General features: G+C 35.5%; 1 long non-coding RNA gene across 1 annotated transcript; it reads left to right on the top strand.

The window, feature by feature from the left end:
- Positions 1 to 1,196: 1,196 nt before the first annotated feature.
- On the top strand, positions 1,197 to 9,736 carry LOC138365111 (uncharacterized). Its single transcript, XR_011228653.1, has 4 exons — positions 1,197 to 1,266; positions 2,471 to 2,548; positions 8,832 to 8,938; positions 9,606 to 9,736. It is a non-coding gene; the product is annotated as an uncharacterized lncRNA (long non-coding RNA).
- Positions 9,737 to 10,146: the final 410 nt, after the last annotated feature.

The raw sequence follows: 10,146 nt of genomic DNA, 5'->3' as shown, positions 1-10,146 counted from the left end.
TTGTTTAAAATAAAAGATATGGATTGACATTTTGGTGGTTAGGTAGGTTACATTGAGTTAATTAGGTAGTACTTAGTGTTTATCTGTTATAGATAGGAGCTGCATGCCTGGTATGGGCCAATAGGCCTTCTGCAGTTACCTTTGTTTTTATGTTTTTGCCCTGTAACCTAAATGGTTAGACAGGCACATATATGGGCTTAGGGACTGAACCCCACACTACATTTAGCTAAGCTGGTTACAATCTTGATGATATTGTTACAAAATTCTGTATAAGTCGTCACATTATTAATGGGTTCGAGATCAACCACAATTTCCTGAATGGATATAACAAAGGGGATATTAATAGGTTATTAAAATTGTCAACACACGATAGAACACGAAACAATGGGTATAAATTGGATAAGTTTCGATGTAGGAAAGACTTGGGTAAATACTGGGTCAGTAACAGGGTTGTTGATTTGTGGAATTTTTCTTAACTTATAAATTTATCTTTATTTATCTTAAACTGGTTGGGAGAGGTACAGTTTTTAACATAATTGGGAAGGTCATTCGACATTCGAGGTCCCTTGATTTGTAAAGCATTTCTAGTTTGACTAAGTCGTACTCTTGGAATATCAAATAGGTATTTGTTTCTGGTGTGGTGCTCATGGGATCTGTTACAACCTTCTAGGAAGCTTTTAGGGTCAGGATTGACATTACAGTGCAGCGTTTTATATATATAAAATACACATGAGAGTATGTGCAGGGACTTAATATCTAACATATTCAGAGATTTGAGTAAGGGGTCCATATATACTGCCCGGTTGCCTGAAATGCTATATGCCTACTATATTGGCTTTAGGTATTGTATGCACTAGCTCTATCTATAAATCCAACATTATGTTTGTAAATCAACTATGTATGTACTTTCCTGAATAAAATTGACTTTACTGTACACTTATATGCTCTGTGGATTTGTTATCCCCTATCGTTTGGGAGAAAAAAATGACTAATACGTTCGGCGAATGACTTTGACTTCAACTTCACTTTGACTTCGTTCATGTCATCGTATTTTCTGTAATATATAAAGGTTATGACAATGCAATTATATTATTGTGTGCAAATAAGTTGGAAATTTCATGTACCCTAAAAATAGTAAAATAAAGAGTAAGAATAATTAAATAATTGTTGTAGTAAATTGTCACACGTTCATAATACGCAAACGAACACACAGTTTGGAGCGTCAGTACAACAAGACCGCCGCCATTTTAAAACACGGCTTCGAATGTAAGTAATGTTTTTCTCGTACTAACACTGTATTATGCAATAGATTAGGTCTTGAATTCACAAATTTAGTTGTTACATCTGACAGAGTATGTTAGACTGTGTAATGCTGGTCCATGTTGACGTATTTGTGGGCTTGGTTGGTTTAAATGTGATGGCACCCCAATATGGGCACACAATAAGGGCACCCCACAACTGCTGCATATTCTAGCTTTGGACTAGCAAAAGTGGTGAACAATTTCTTTAGTATTTCGCCATCCATGTATTTAAAAGCAATTCTGAAGTTGGAATGCATGGCATAGGCTCCTCACACAATGTTCTTTATGTGGTCCTCAGGTGATAGTTTTCTATTTAGAACCACCCCTAGATCTCTTTCTTTATCAGAATTCCTTAAAGATTTCTCACATGGTTTTCCTAATGATAGATTGTGGGCTGTAAGGGACAGGTTTGATGTATGGATTAGTTAATAGAAGTTCCAGTCCACCTGTAGACAGGGATCTCACATCAGCTTGTATATTATACAAGGATAAGATTTGATAAATTCATTTATTTGACTGAACACTGGCTCTGTTTAAATCAGAGATTTAAACATACATAGTCTAACCTAGCTCCTTTCTTTTTTACCTAGCTTTTACCTAGCCTAACCTAGCTTTTTTTTCCCAAGCCGGTCTATGGCTTGTGTTTTTTTTCGATGCCTCAGTGGTCCATGCACATGTCCGTTCAAGGGGATTAAATAGCCGTTCTATGGCCCCAGGGTTTTCTCAAATTTTCTTTCATAGCCGGTCTATGGCCCCTGGGTTTTACGAACTTTTTTTTCCCAAGCCGGTCTATGGCCCCTGGGTTTTGCAAACTTTTTTTTCCCAAGCCGGTCTATGGCCCGTGTTTTTTTTCGATGCCTCAGTGGTCCATGCACATGTCCGTTCAAGGGGATTAAATAGCTGGTCTATGGCCCCTGGGTTTTACGAACTTTTTTTTCCCAAGCCGGTCTATGGCGTGTATGTTAAATAAACCAAATTTTTCACATTTGACAATTGAGCACCTGCTACATCCAGATTCTAGGGAGGAAAGGAATGTAATATAATATCTAATATATCTATCTGTGTGAAATAGATTAAATCCATTTATTTGATATTCAGCTAATAGTTCTGTATTTTCTACATTCATCCATGTTTTGGTAAGTGCAATAATATGTATTGTTTCATTGCAGATTAGAGATTCAAGATAGTTCTAGATTTCCGAAGTACTGAAACGCGCGCCATACAGGCTTGGTGGATCTAGGTGCAAGGTAAAATTATTTACATTTACTTGTTTTGTATTTATATGCATATATGCATTTATATGCATTATTCTATAGAATAATAGATCTCGTAATAATTTTGCAAAAATAGTGGCATTTACTATTTTTAAAAGATTATTAAAAAATTTACTGATATGGTGCATTCGGAAGACAAACCCAATTTTTCACTTTTGACAATTGAGCTCGGGTGCAGGGGGGGGAGTTGTGTAAAAGCCTGGTTTGTGACTCGGAGAGGCTATGGGATCCAGTAAGATCGTCCTTCCTTTCCTCCCTAGAATCTGGATGTAGCAGGTGCTCAATTGTCAAAAGTGAAAAATTGGGTTTGTCTTCCGAATGCACCATATCAGTAAATTTTTTAATAATCTTTTAAAAATAGTAAATGCCACTATTTTTGCAAAATTATTACGAGATCTATTATTCTAATAAGGGTTTGATAAAATACAGTAGACTGCCTACTGGTTTTACCTGTAATAAGGTTTGATACAGATGATTATCCGTTCAAGGGGATTAAATAGCCGTTCTATGGCCCCAGGGTTTTCTCAAATTTTCTTTCATAGCCGGTCTATGGCCCCTGGGTTTTACGAACTTTTTTTTCCCAAGCCGGTCTATGGCCCCTGGGTTTTACGAACTTTTTTTTCCCAAGCCGGTCTATGGCGTGTATGTTAAATAAACCAAATTTTTCACTTTTGACAATTGAGCACCTGCTACATCCAGATTCTAGGGAGGAAAGGAATTTAATATAATATCTAATATATCTATCTGTGCGAAATAGATTAAATCCATTTATTTGATATTCAGCTAATAGTTCTGTATTTTCTACATTCATCCATGTTTTGGTAAGTGCAATAATATGTATTGTTTCATTGCATATTAGAGATTCAAGATAGTTCTAGATTTCCGAAGTACTGAAACGTGCGCCATACAGGCTTGGTGGATCTAGGTGCAAGGTAAAATTATTTACATTTACTTGTTTTGTATTTATATGCATATATGCATTTATATGCATTATTCTATAGAATAATAGATCTCGTAATAATTTTGCAAAAATAGTGGCATTTACTATTTTTAAAAGATTATTAAAAAATTTACTGATATGGTGCATTCGGAAGACAAACCCAATTTTTCACTTTTGACAATTGAGCTCGGGTGCAGGGGGGGGGGTGGGTTGTGTAAAAGCCTGATTTGTGCCTCGGAGAGGCTATGGGATCCAGTAAGATCGTCCTTCCTTTCCTCCCTAGAATCTGGATGTAGCAGGTGCTCAATTGTCAAAAGTGAAAAATTGGGTTTGTCTTCCGAATGCACCATATCAGTAAATTTTTTAATAATCTTTTAAAAATAGTAAATGCCACTATTTTTGCAAAATTATTACGAGATCTATTATTCTAATAAGGGTTTGATAAAATACAGTAGACTGCCTACTGGTTTTACCTGTAATAAGGTTTGATACAGATGATTATCCGTTCAAGGGGATTAAATAGCCGTTCTATGGCCCCAGGGTTTTCTCAAATTTTCTTTCATAGCCGGTCTATGGCCCCTGGGTTTTACGAACTTTTTTTTCCCAAGCCGGTCTATGGCCCCTGGGTTTTACGAACTTTTTTTTCCCAAGCCGGTCTATGGCGTGTATGTTAAATAAACCAAATTTTTCACTTTTGACAATTGAGCACCTGCTACATCCAGATTCTACGGAGGAAAGGAATATAATATAATATCTAATATATCTATCTGTGTGAAATAGATTAAATCCATTTATTTGATAATCAGCTAATAGTTCTGTATTTTCTACATTCATCCATGTTTTGGTAAGTGCAATAATATGTATTGTTTCATTGCAGATTAGAGATTCTAGCTATTTCTAGATTTCCGAAGTACTGAAACGCGCGCCGTACAGGCTTGGTGGATCTAGGTGCAAGGTAAAATTATTTACATTTACTTGTTTTTATATATATATATATATATATATATATATATATATATATATATATATATATATATATATATATATATATATATATATATATATATATTTATATATATTATATGTGTGTATATGTATTTGTATGTATATAAATTTGTGTGTAAATCACGGAAATTAACTTGAGGAAACTGGCAATCAAAAACCAGTAGGCAGTCTACTGTATTTTATCAAACCCTTATTAGAATAATAGATCTTGTAAAAATTTACCGATATGGTGCATTCGGAAGACGAACCAAATTTTTTCACTTTTGACAATTGAGCACCTGCTACATCCAGATTCTAGGGAGGAAAGGAAGGACGATCTTACTGGATCCCATAGCCTCTCCGAGGCACAAACCAGGCTTGTACACAACCCTCCCCCTGCACCCGAGCTATGTCAACAGGTCGTTCTTTCTCTTCGCCCTTACATCATCACACACAGAGATCACAATAATGTGATGCATCAAATGAACAAATCTACAAGGGCCGTGACGAGGATTTGAACCTGCGTCTGGGAGCATCCCAGACACTGCCTAAATCGACTGAGCTACAACAGGGTAAAAGGATCCAGGAAGTTCAGTAGAAGTTTGGTTTCAACCCTTTTACCCTGTCGTAGCTCAGTCAATTAAGGCAGTGTCTGGGATGCTCCCGGACACAGGTTTGAATCCTCATCATGGCCCTTGTGGATTTGTTCATTTGATGCATCACGTTATTGTGATCTGTGTGTGATGATGTAAGGGCGAAGAGGGAGAACGGCCTGTTGACATAGCTCGGGTGCAGGGGGGGGGGTTGTGTAAAAGCCTGGTTTGTGCCTCGGAGAGGCTATGGGATCCAGTAAGTTCAGTAGAACTTCAGTTTCAACCCTTTTACCCTGTTGTAGCTCAGTCGATTAAGGCAGTGTCTGGGATGCTCCCGGACGCAGGTTCGAATCCTCGTCACGGCCCTTGTGGATTTGTTCATTTGATGCATCACGTTATTGTGATCTGTGTGTGTAATTCTTCACTTGCTACAGCAACAGGAATGTGTGTGTATGTATTTGTGTTGTTGAATATGACCGAAAGTGTAAGATTAATGATTCTAACACAAATCGTCTGAATATTTGTTTTTCTTCACTGTCAAGAGTAGTTAAAAAAATTTACTCGAGTTTATTTTCACACTTTATTTATGGTCCTTAAGTCCCTCTCCTTAATGCTGCTGCTGTTTCTCGCATCTTTGCATCGCTTGTATGTTTGGGGGTTTGGCCTCTTGCTATATATTGATTCCATTTGTGTGTGTTTGGGTCTCAGGCCCTCTCGCAATTTCTGTTGAACAAACCCCTTTTCCTAGTTCTGCATCTCTCCTTTGGTACAAATTTTGTTGTGCTTTTATCATATATTTCACAAAACTTGACATACATTTCATTTACTTCATGTCCTATCAGCAAGTGTTTGTCAAATTCTTTAAGGAAAGTTTATCATCCTGATTGCAGATCTCTAGCGCTATTATGTCAACTTCTTGTGGATTCGCAATCATTATTTAATTTACCTTTAGGTGTTCTTTCACCAGCACAGCAACACTGTACCTCTCCCAACCAGTTTAAGATAAAAACTAAGTACTAACTAATTAACTCAATGTAACCTACCTTACCCCCAAAATGTCAACCCATGTCTTCTATTTTAAACAATGCTGTTTTGTTGACCAAATTGTATTTTTGTTTTTTTCTTCAATGTTTCCCCCCCCCCCCACCACTCTACCACCACATTGAGTTTAGTAGTTCTGTGCACGTCAGGTGCTGTTTAATATACAGACCTACTCCTCCATTTGACCTAGTTTCTCTATCACATCTATATCACTTTGTGCTTTAGGCCTGGTGGAGCTTGGTCCACCAGGCTGTTGTTTGGAGTGGCCCGCAGATCCACATACAGTCTGCATATGATATACAGTCTGTTGATCAATTGAACTACAGTAGTTAGTTTTTATCATCCGAATGCACCAATATGTGTTCATTCTTCCCAGATGAAGGAACTAGGTAATATTCATCATCTGAATGCACCATCTGAAGCTTTAATACACTCATGATACACGAGAGGTTTAAAAAACTTTTAAAACTTTTAAAACTTTTTGACCTATGTATTTAAAAGCAATTCTAAAGTTAAAAAGTGTAGCATAGGCCCCTCGCAGAATGTTCTTAATATGATCCTCAGGTTATAGTTTTCTATCTAAAACCACCCCTAGATCTCTTTCTTGATCAGAATTCTTTATAGATCTCTGTGGCTCGATCATAGAAACTGAGTAAATTCGTTACACTGGACCTTCCAGATCGAATACCATGCTGACAGTCTGATATATCATTCAGTACGTCTGCATCTGAAATTGAGCAATACCGGATTTATTATTTGGTTTTATCAATTTTATACTTATAATCTTAACTTATTTCAGAGACCACGAGTAATCTGGGCTTCGAACTCAACAGAAAAGCCTTCCGTAGACCTGCTTCTTTGCTACATAATAGACAAAATTTAGTAAGTATTGATTTATTAAGTGTTTGTTTATTTATTTATTTTTTCTTTATATACAAGAAGGTACATTGGGGGAGAGTACAATGACTTGAAGTTATACATTCTTGTAAAGCAACTAGCACTCATAGCGTTTCGGGCAGATCTAAGTATAGACCAAGGAACTTACCATCTTTTTTATTTCTGATGTTAGCATTGTGTAACTGTAGATGAATTGCATTTGTTGATTTGCTCCCAAGTAAGATGTTGTAGGTCCTTTCTATGTTTAGTGGGAGTTTGTTGGTTGACATTAATAAGTGGATTTTTTTTTAATTTATTGTTTACATCATTATTTAATATGAGTGGGTTGGAGTCTGAGTAGATGAGGTTAGTGCCATCATTATCTCATATCTCAGTGATTTTGTCGTAATGGTCAAGTAGCTGTACTGTACAAGTAGAGGACATGAGAGATAGCTGTAAGAGGTATTTCAATATCTTCCTTCTCTTAATCCTTGTTGGCCTGGATTGTGGAGGTCATTGGTCTCTATAAAACTAGTAACCTGACTCCTGATCACTCTCAAATAATTTTATTATGTGGGATGTTAGTGCAACTGGTCTATAATTCTTTGCCAATGCTTGTGTTGTGTTGTGTTGTTTTGGTAGTGATGTACAATGTGTTGTTTTGGTAGTGATTCGTCCAGTTCTGGTAGTAGTGCGGTTGTTGTGTGGTGTAGTACTTGTGTGCTTGTTAATGACTTGTATTCCAGTCTTGTGGGTATCTCCTTTCCCCTACGGGCCAACTGCTGTGTTCTTACCTAGCATTTTGCTTTGTTTGGGTATGAATGTTTGTGTGCCGTATATTTTGCAAAATTTGCCATATATCTCATTATTTACTCCTCTGCCTAGCAACAAGTCTGTCTAATTATACTCATTAACTGTTTCTCAAAGTTCCCCATAGTGTCCTTTATTGAAATCGAGTTCATGAACCGTTTCAATGTTCTTATTTTCTTCTAGATTATATCTTAAAGTATATTTAAATGTTATTGTTATTATTGTTATTAAATGTTATTGTGACATTGCATTGCAATTGAGCTATGTTGTTTACCATACCGTTCATTTCGTGAGTATAAGTATAGATGCCACACTTGTGACAGGTAAAACCATGCCTTTTTTTGAAAAACAGCACCGTCTGTTGCACGTAAGAGCAACCCACACTATATTATGTTGAGATATTATTTCAATATTTCCGATTGCATTGATAATTTGAATTTTCATAGATTTCAATTTATTTTCATTTCGATTTAATAATTTTGTGTGACATTGCATTGAAATTGAGCTGTGTTGTTTACCATACTGTTCATTTCATGAGTATAGTTTATTTTTTTATTTTTTTCATTTCATTTTTTTAGCTGTTCTTATTTTTCAGTGATGGGAATATCAGATCATTTGATGTTCCCAATTTTCTGATGGAAGCATCAGACCATTATAGAATGCATCGGATGAGGTAGTTTGGAATGGTGGGGAGGACGAGAGGGGGGGATGGTGGGGAAGACGAGGGGACAGAGGAGAGGGTATTGGTGGGGAGGACGAGGGGACTTGGGAGTTGGGGATGGTGGGGACAGGGGAATGCTGGGGAGGACAAAGGGACAGGTGAATGGGAGATGGTGGGGGAGGAAGAAGGACAGGGGAGGGGAAAATGGTAAGGAGGACGATGGGACAGGGAAGTGGGAATAGTGGGGATGATGTGGGGACGGGGAAGTGGGAAGGACGAGAGGACTGTGGAATGGGGAATGGCAAAGTGAATTATAATTATATATATTAATTAATTCTTATAAATTTCCAGAAGCCTGTATCAACACCCACACTAATGCAACTGAAAGAGATGTTGAGACAAGTATTGCTGATATGTTGAAGAACGCCCCAAACAAACTCGGTGGAAACAGATACAAGGTAAAGTTTACCAATTTGCTGTAGTCTAATTCAATTTCTTTTTAGAAATCTTTGAGAACATTTATGCTATGAATAAGATAAAATAATGTAACTGATTTTGACTAAATATGTAGATATATTTAATTTTCTGAGCACTAATAATGAAAGAAAACCAAAATAAGAGGTGGCTACTATCTCTAATAATGGGCTGGAATAATGCAGGATATAATAATATATATATATAAATATGACAATGTCAGACCACGGAGGAAGAATGAAACAGGAATTTCCTTAAGTACTTTCGTATATTAAATACATCTTCAGATGGTCCTTCTGAAGATGAATTTAATATACAAAAGTACTTAAGGAAATTCCTGTTTCATTCTTCCTCCGTGGTCTGACATTGTCACATTCTTAATCACGTGTTTATTTTCGTGATATACACACATATATATAAATATATATATATATATTTATATATATATATTTATTTTTATAAATATATATATATGATATATAGATTCTATTCTATTATTCTATTCTATTCTATTCTATAGTTTTATATAGATTCTTGTTTTAGTTTTTTTTTCTATAATATGGAAACAGTTTTTAATTAATAAATTAAATATTATATAATAAAATAATGTATTATTGAAAACAATTAGTAACAAACAATATTTCATTGCAGGGTGGTGAAGCAAGAAGACATGTGCATCACACAGCAGACTTGGATATGACGAATACTGAAAATGGCTAATGTCTATATAGAAGAATCTATATGTGTCTATATATAGACACATATAGATTCCTATATATAACCTATATATATATATATGTGTGTATATATATTATAATATATATATATATATATATATATATATATATATATATATATATATATATATATATATATATATATATATATATATATATATATATATATATATATTGGTGTATACTGGCAGCAGGTTTTCTTTCAAACATGTTTCATTGAATATGACCGCATATTCTGTATTTATTATTTTCTGGTTTAGGGCTTCTATCCCTCTAACTATTTTCTTAGCATCAGGGCTTAATTGAAATAGGAGTTCTCCAAAACTCATTTTCGTACTTTTAAGGTGAAGAAAAGAAGTGATTTACTATAGAGTGTATTACACTTATTTGTATAATTTGCACGACGTTTCGAACCTCCATGGTTCATTATCAAGTGAACAGATCTTACAATACTA

The sequence above is a fragment of the Procambarus clarkii genome, chromosome 15 (genome assembly GCF_040958095.1).
Source record: "Procambarus clarkii isolate CNS0578487 chromosome 15, FALCON_Pclarkii_2.0, whole genome shotgun sequence".
NCBI classification, from domain to species: domain Eukaryota; kingdom Metazoa; phylum Arthropoda; class Malacostraca; order Decapoda; family Cambaridae; genus Procambarus; species Procambarus clarkii.
This window is presented reverse-complemented; position numbering and strand designations above follow the sequence as displayed.